Raw genomic sequence first — 9,477 nt, forward strand, 5'->3', positions numbered from 1 at the left:
GCCCTCCTATCCACTGATGCTCAAAGCCTTGGGATCCTTTTTATTTACCCTTGCCTTTTGGTTTTAAGGGCTATTGGCTTTTTGCTCTTGCCTTTTGGTTTTAGGGTTATTGGCTTTTTCTGCTTGCTTTTTTTTTTCTGCAAGCTTTGTTCTTTGCTGCTTTTTCTTGCTTCAAGAATCATTCTTATGATTTTTCAGATTATCAATAACATGTCTCATGTTCATCATTCTTTTAAGAGCCAACATATTTAACAGTCTTAAACATCAAATTCAAAAGACATATGCAGTGTTCAAGCATTCATTCAGAAGACAGAAAGCATTGCCACCACATGTAAATAATTAGAATGTTCTTATTAAAAACTCGAAAATTATTGCCTCTTATTCTAAAGAAATTCTTCTATTTTATTCATGTTTGATGATGATGAGAAAATTAAATTATAGCTTAATTGGAGATAAAATAAAAAATATAGATACTAATTATTACTATATGACTCCTAAGGTAAAACTAGAATAAGAACAGTTAGCACAGAGTTAAGGCTAAGATTGGAATTTAACAACCTTTGTTCTAGGGAGTGGATGTTCCTCTAATCTGCGGGGTGCTTGGTCCTTCAAGAGATAATTTCTGGCGCTTCAATTCCCTTAAGTCGCGCCCTTGCTCCTCCTGTTCTTTAATCAAATAGCAAAGAATGCTACTTTGATCCTTCTGTTCTTTCATTATTTGTTCCATAGCTTCTTGCATCTTGGTAACTGATGTTTCAAGATACTCCCAGTATTCAGATTGAGGGATTTTTGGGAGAAATTCCTGTGTTTTCTTCTTGATGGGGTCATCCTGTGCTAGTTATTTTTCCATTTATGCTTTGGTGATTGGTCGCTCAATTGAGATATACTCAGTTATTCCCATCCTTACTCCAGCGTCCTTGCAGAGCATAGAAATCAAGCTTGGATAAGCCAACCTGGCATCTTTGGAATTTTTATTTGCAATTTTGTAAAATTCAGTTGAAATCAGTTGATGAACTTCCACTTCTTTTCCCATCATGATGCAATGGATCATCACTGCTCTTCTGATAGTGACTTCAGAACGGTTGCTAGTGGGCAGCAGAGAATGCCCAACGAAATCCAACCATCCTCTGGCGACTGGTTTGAGATCTTCTCTTTTGAGTTGATTAGGCACACCCTTCGTGCTGGTGGTCTACCTGGCTCCAGGGATGCATATGTCCTCTAGAATCTTATCTAGGCCCTTGTCTGTTCTCATCATTCTCCTATTGAAGGAGTCTGGATCATCTTTCAGCTGAGGTAGCTTTAAGATCTCCCTGATCTTGTCAGGGTGGGTATGAACAATCTTTCCTCTGACCACGGTCCGATAGTCATAGATATCAGATCCAGATAGTCTTTGCCTGTCTGTATGCCACATATTAGCATAGAACTCCTGGACTATATTCCTTCCCACTTTCGTTTCAGGATTGGCTAGGATCTCCCAGTTCCTGATTTGAATTTGCTCCTGGATCTCCGGATATTCGTCTTCTTTCAGATTGAATCTGACTTCCGGGATCACTGATCTTAGACCCATTATTTTGTAATAATGGTCTGAATGTTCTTTAGTTAAGAACTTCCCTTGATTCCAAAGTAGTTTTGGAACACTCTCTTTCTTGCTTCTTGGAGTGGGTTGTTTTCCTTTAGGAGCCATGATCTTAATGATCACGGATAAGCACACCAAACTTAGAGGTTTGCTTGTCCTCAAGCAAAAGAAAAGAAAGGAGAGGGAGAGAAGGAGAGCTAGGTGCAATGGTGGATGGGAGGGGAGGGAGGCCGAACCCATATTTAAAGGGAGAGGGGGTGGGTTTTCGAAAAATAGGAAGAAAGATAAGATAGAAGATATGATTTTTAGAAAAAAATATGATAAGAAAAGATATGAAAGATATTTGAAAAAGATAGATTTGAAATTTTGAAAAAGATAGTATGGAGATTTGAAAAAGATATTGCTTAGTTGAAAAGATTTTTGAATGAAAAGAGAGAGATTTGTTTTGAACATTTTGAAAAAGAGTTGAGTTGGATTGAAAAAAAGGATTTGTGCTTATGGATTAAGATACATTTAATATTTTTAAAGAAGGGTTTTTAGAAATTAGGGATTTTAGAAATCAGGGTTCTTAACATGTTTATGCAAGAAATCATGAATTGGAACATGAAAATTAGGATTAAAATGAAAAATATGAAGAAAAAACGAATTTACCTCCTCCCCACCATCCTGGCGTTTGAACGCCCAAACGCTGCATGTTTTGGGCGTTCAACGCCCAAATGCTGCTTCTCCTGGGCGTTTAACGCCCAGCTGCTGCTTATTTCTGGCGTTGAACGCCAAGAAGTCCTTTGTTACTGGGCATTTTTCTGAACGCCCAGAACGCTGTAAATCTGGCGTTAAACGCCCAGAANNAATTCCTCTAGCTTATTTAGCTGGAGCAATCTTTTTTCTCCAGCTAATTTGGCATCAAAGTTAGGGAATCTGGTTGCCCAGTAGGCTTTCTTTTCCAGTTTCACGGGCAGGTGACATGCCTTACCATACACAAGTTGGTATGGAGAGGTCCCTATAGGAGTCTTGAATGCTGTTCTGTATGCCCACAGAGCATCATCCTAGCTTTTTGCCCAATCCTTTCTACGGGTACTTACAGTCCGTTCTAGGATTCTTTTTAGCTCTCTGTTAGAGACTTCAGCTTGTCAATTAGTCTGTGGATGATATGGAGTCGCCACCTTGTGGCGAATCCCATACCGGACCATGGCAGAGTAAAGCTGTTTGTTGCAGAAGTGAGTGCCCCCATCACTGATTAGTACTCTAGGGACCCCAAATCTGCTGAAGATATATTTTTGGAGGAACTTCAGCACTGTTTTAGTATCATTGGTGGGTGTGGCAACGACCTCTACCCATTTTAATACGTAGTCAACGGCCACCAGAATATAAGTGTTTGAGTATAATGGTGGAAAAGGTCCCATGAAGTCAATTCCCCATACGTCAAACAACTCAATCTCCAAGATTCCTTGTTGAGGCATGGCGTAACCATGAGGCAGATTACCAGCTCTTTGGCAACTGTCACAGTTACGTACAAACTCTCGGGAATCTTTATAGAGTGTGGGCCAATAGAAGCCACATTGGAGGACCTTGGTGGCTGTTCGCTCACCTCCGAAATGGCCTCCATATTGTGATCCATGGCAATGCCATAGGATCCTCTGTGCTTCTTCTCTAGGTACACATCTCCAGATTATTCCGTCTGCACATCTCTTAAAGAGATAGGGTTCATCCCACAAGTAGTACTTTGTATCAGTAACTAATTTTTTCTTTTGTTGCCTGTTGTACTCTTTGGGTATGAACCTTGCAGCTTTATAGTTTGCAATGTCTGCAAACCATGGTGTTTCCTGAATGGCAAATAAATGCTCATCCGAAAAAGTCTCAGAGATCTCAGGAGAGGGGAGGAACGTCCCTTCTACTGGCTCTATCCGGGACAGATGATCAGCCACTTGGTTCTCTGTCCCTTTTCTGTCTCTTATTTCTATATCAAACTCTTGCAGAAGCAACACCCATCTTATGAGCCTGGGTTTTGAATCCTGCTTTGTGAGTAGATATTTGAGAGCAGCATGGTCAGTATACACAATCACCTTTGATCCTACCAAATATGATCTAAACTTGTCAATGGCATAAACCACTGCAAGTAATTCTTTTTCTGTGGTTGTGTAATTCTTCTGGGCATCATTTAAAATGTGGCTAGCATAATAAATGACGTCCAGAAGCTTGTCATGCCTCTGCCCCAGCACTGCACCAATGGCGTGATCACTGGCATCACACATTAGCTCAAATGGTAATGTCCAGTCTGGTGCAGAAATAACTGGTGCTGTGACCAGCTTGGCTTTCAACGTTTCAAACGCCTACAGACACTCTGTGTCAAACACAAATGGCGTGTCAGCAGCTAGCAGATTGCTCAGAGGTTTTGCGATTTTTGAAAAATCCTTTATAAACCTCCTATAGAATCCTGCATGTCCCAGAAAGCTTCTGATTTCCTTGACATTGGTAGGGGGTGGTAATTTTTCAATTACCTCTATTTTTGCTTGATCCACCTCTATTCCCTTGTTTGAAATTTTATGCCCAAGGACAATCCCTTCAGTCACCATAAAGTGACATTTTTCCCAGTTTAAAACCAGGTTGGTCTCTTGGCATCTTTTCAGAACTAGTTTCAGGTGATCAAGACAGGAGCTGAATGAGTCTCCATATACTGAGAAGTCATCCATGAAGACTTCCAGAAATTTTTCCACCATATCAGAGAAAATCGAGAGCATGCATCTCTGGAAGGTTGCAGGCGCATTACACAGCCTAAATGGCATCCTTCTATAAGAAAACACTCCAGATGGACATGTGAATGTTGTTTTCTCTTGATCCTGGGGATCTACTGCAATCTGGTTATAGCCTGAGTAGCCATCCAAAAAGCAGTAATAATCATGACCTGCTAGTCTTTCTAGCATCTGGTCTATGAATGGTAAAGGAAAATGATCCTTTCTGGTGGCTGTGTTGAGCCTTCTGTAGTCAATACACATGCGCCACCCTGTAACTGTTCTTGTAGGAACCAGTTCATTCTTTTCATTATGAACCATTGTCATGCCTCCTTTTTTGGGGACAACTTGGACAAGGCTCACCCAGGGGCTGTCAGAAATAGGATAAATAATCCCAGCCTCCAGTAATTTGGTGACCTCTTTCTGCACCACTTCCATCATGGCTGGATTTAGCCGCCTCTGTGGTTGAACCACTGGTTTAGCATTATCCTCCAATAAGATTTTGTGCATCCATCTGGCTGGGCTTATGCCCTTAAGGTCACCTATGGACCACCCAAGAGCTGTCTTGTGTGTCTTTAGCACTTGAATAAGTGCTTCCTCTTCCTGTGGATTTAAAACAGAGCTTATGATCACTGGAAAAGTGTCACCTTCTCCCAGAAATGCATATTTCAGGGATGGTGGTAATGGTTTGAGCTCGGGTTTAGGAGGTTTTTCCTCTTCCAGAGGAAATTTCAGAGGCTCTTTCATTTCCTCTGAATCCTCCAAATCAGGCTGAACATCTTTAAAGATGTCTTCCAACTCTGATTCGAGACTCTCAGCCATGTTGATCTCTTCTACCAAAGAGTCAATAAGATCAACTTTCATGCAGTCTTTGGATGTGTCTGGATGCTGCTTGGCTTTGACAGCATTCAACTTAAACTCATCCTCATTGACTCTCAGGGTTATTTCCCCCTGTTGGACATCAATGAGAGTTTGTCCAATTGCTAGGAAGGGTCTTCCTAGAATGAGAGTAGCACTCTTGTGCTCCTCCATTTCCAGCACTACAAAGTCAGTGGGAAAGGTGAATACTCAAGATCTCTTTCATGAACTTGGCATAAGAAGGTATTTGCTCAAGTGCCTCTGCAAATGGAATCTTTATTTCAAGAGTCCTGAGATAATCTGCAAAGCGAGCAAATTGCTTATCCTGCTCCTCTTGGCGGAGTTTTTGAGGATAAGGTATCTTGGCTTTATATTCCTCAACCTTAGTTGCTGTAACTTTATTTCCTACAGAAGTGGTTGAGGAAGCCTTTTTAGATGGGTTGTCATCAGCACTTGTGTGTGTCTGATCCCTCACTGGCAATTGAATGCCAGAGTTAGGAGCTGGAGTGGCATTAGACGCCAGCTTCCCAGTTCTTCCTGGCGTCTGAACGCCAGAATTGTGCTCCTTTTGGGCGTTCAACGCCAGATCCTTGCTTGTTTCTGGCGTTGAACGCCAGTCTTGAGCATGGTCTGGGCGTTCAACGCCAGCCTTCCACCAAATTTCTGGCGTTTTAGCGCCTGAATTATTTTTCCCTGGGCTCTTACTGTCCTCAGATGGATTTTGGGTAGTTTGCTCATTTCTTGGTTTCCTGCTGCTTTGAAGTGGGGTAGTTAGTGCTTTCCCACTTCTTAGTTGAACTGCTTGGCATTCTTCTGTTATTTGTTTTGACAGCTGCTGCCTTGTTTGCTTTAATTGTACTTCCATGTTTATATTAGCCATCCTTGTCTCTTGTAGTTTATCCTTGAATTCAGCTAACTGCTTTGTTAGAAAATCCAATTGCTGATTGAATTCAGCAGCTTGCTCTGCAGGACTGAGTTCAGCAGTTACCGTTTTAGCCTCTTCTTTCATGGAAGGGTCACTGCTTAAGTACAGATGCTGATTTCTAGCAACTGTATCAATGAGCTCTTGAGCTTCTTCAATTGTCTTTCTCATGTGGATAGATCCACCACCTGAGCAATCTAAAGAGATCTGAGCTCTTTCTGTAAGCCCATAATAGAAGATGTCTAACTGAACCCACTCTGAAAACATTTCAGAGGGGCATTTTCTTAGCATCTCTCTGTATCTCTCCCAGGCATCATAAAGAGATTCATTATCTCCTTGTTTAAAGCCTTGGATGTCCAGCCTTAGCTGTGTCATCCGTCTTGGAGGGAAGTATTGATTCAGGAATTTTTCTGTCAGCTGTTTCCATATCCTTATGCTAGCCTTAGGTTGGTTATTTAACCACCTCTTGGCTTGGTCATTTATGGCAAATGGAAACAGTAATAATCTGTAGACATTCTGATCTACTTCCTTATCATGTACTGTGTCAACAATTTGTAAAAACTGTGCCAGAAACTCTGTAGGTTCTTCTTGTGGAAGACCAGAAAACTGGCAGCTTTGCTGCACCATGATAATGAGCTGAGGATTCAGCTCAAAGCTACTGACTTCAATGGAGGGTATGCAGATACTACTCCCATATGAAGCAGTAGAGGGGTTAGCGTATGACCCAGAGTCCTCCTGGACTGTTCATTTCCACTAAGATCCATGATGGAGAAAGGGAGATGATGTAAAATAAAAAATGTATTTTTTTTATTTCGAAAATAAATTAAAATAAAATAAAACTCACAAGAACACAAGAACATGAAGGAAGAACACCAAACTTAAAATTTTTAGAAAACCAAACTAAAATTTTTGAAAAACAAAGAAAAATCAACAAGAAAACACCAAACCTAAAGTTTGGCACAAGATTTATTCAAAGAAAAATTATTTTTAAAAAAGATTTTGAAAATAAGATAGCCAATTACTAAGAACATAAGCACCACGCTCTAACTAATTGAGCTATAATTTTAAAGTGTTTTAACAAGGTATAAATAATAAAAGACTCTAAACCAAAAAGACAAATTTTTTTCCTAATCTAAGCAACAAAATAAACCGTCAGTTGTCCAAACTCTAACAATCCCCGGCAACGGCGCCAAAAACTTGGTGCACGAAAATTACTTCACACTATGTAATTCCGCACAACTAACCAGCAAGTGCACTGGGTCGTCCAAGTAATACCTTACGTGAGTAAGGGTCGATCCCACGGAGATTGTTGGCTTGAAGCAAGATATGGTTATCTTGCAACTCTTAGTTAGGATATTAATTAGTAGTTATCAATTGACTTGTAAATGAACAAGAGAGCATGAATTAAAGGTTACTTGTTATGCAGTGAATGAGAATATGTTGGAGTTTTGGAGATGCTTTGCCTTTTGAATCTCTGCTTTCTCTCTATCTTCTTCCTCACGCACGCACGTCCCTCCTATGGCAAGCTGTGTGTTGGAGGATCACCGTTGTCAATGGCTACCATCCTTTCTTTCAGTGAAAATGGTCCAGGTGCGCTGTCACCGCACGGCTAATCATCTGTAGGTTCTCGATCATACCGGAATAGGATTCGCTATCCTTTTGCGTCTGTCACTACGCCCAGCACTCGCGAATTTGAAGCTCGTCACAGTCATCCAATCCCAGAATCCTACTAGGAATACCACAGACAAGGTTTAGACTTTCCGGATTCTCAAGGATGCTGCCAATGGATTCTAGCTTATACCACGGAGATTCCGATTAAGGAATCTAAGAGATACTCATTCAATCTAATGTAGAACGGAGGTGGTTGTCAGGCACACGTTCATAGGTTGAGAATGGTGATGAGTGTCACGGATCATCACATTCGTCATAATAAGGCGCAAATGAATATCTTAGATAGGAACAGACATGATTGAATAGAAAACAGAAATATTGGCATTAACTCATCGAGGCACAGCAGAGCTCCTCACTCCCAACAATGGAGTTTAGAGACTCATGCCATCAAAAGGTACAAAGTTTAGATCTAAAATGTCATGAGATATAAAATAAATCTCTAAAAGTTGTTTAAATACTAAACTAGTAACCTAGGTTTACAGAAAATGAGTAAACTATGATAGATGGTGCAGAAATCCACTTCTGGGGCCCACTTGGTGTGTGCTGGGGCTGAGACTAAAGCTTCTCACGTGCATAGGGCTGTTTTGGGTGTTCAACACCAGCTTTGGATCCAATTCTGGCATTGAACTCCAACTCCTAACTTGTTTCTGGCGCTGGACGCCAGACAGCAGCATAGAACTGGCGTTGAACGCCAGTTTATGTCGTTTATCCTTGAGCAAAGTATGGACTATTATATATTTCTGGAAAGCCCTAGATGTCTACTTTCCAACGCAATTAGAAGCGCGCCATTTGGAGTTCTGTAGCTCCAGAAAATCCACATTGAGTGCAAGGAGGTCAGAATCCAACAGCATCAGCAGTCCTTTTTCAGCCTGAATCAGATTTTTGCTCAGCTCCCTCGATTTCAGCCAGAAAATACCTAAAATCACAGAAAAACACACAAACTCATAGTAAAGTCCGGAAATATAAATTTTTCCTAAAAGCTACTGAAAATAAACTAAAAACTAACTAAAACACACTAAAAACTATATGAAATTAACCCCAAAAAGCGTATAAAATATCCGCTCATCAATAACCTTCTTGCAGTCGGCAATCGGTGGTCTCTCATCCTCTAGCTCCCAAGGCACCTAAGCTCGGCGAGCCATCTGGGTGATCAAATAAGGAAATGGCAGGGTGCCTCTGACATGAACTCTAGACATGTACTTTCTGATGAACCGTGGAAGGTATAGGTCTTTTCCTTCCATGACGCACCAAATAAGGATGATCATAGCAGCTGGCACTTCTGACTTGTGAGTGCTAGGCATAACATAATTACTCAGTATCTGTTGCTACAGCCTAGCCTCATCATTGAGATAAATAATCTTGATACTCCGTGGAGTTAACTTTGACTTTCCCATAGCCCACGGAACATCAGGATCAATACCTATGGTACGCCGAACAGCATCCCAATCAAAACTCATGAATCTAATAGATTCCTCGGCCTTCTGATAACCATCTGTATCATCCATTTTAGGCTGGAAGTGGAGGATATCCTCTATCGCCTCCTCTGTGACCAAGATCTGCTTGCCCGTAAGCTGCACAGCATCAAGGGTCGTCTTATAAGAGTTACAATAGAACTTACAGACCCATGATGTGTTAACCTCTGCCATATCTCTCTCTAGAAATACCCAACCTCTCTGTTTGATCTGATTCTCGGTGTACTTCTTTAATTCGGTTGGTATTTT

Source organism: Arachis ipaensis, chromosome B06, assembly GCF_000816755.2.
Source record: "Arachis ipaensis cultivar K30076 chromosome B06, Araip1.1, whole genome shotgun sequence".
Taxonomy (NCBI): domain Eukaryota; kingdom Viridiplantae; phylum Streptophyta; class Magnoliopsida; order Fabales; family Fabaceae; genus Arachis; species Arachis ipaensis.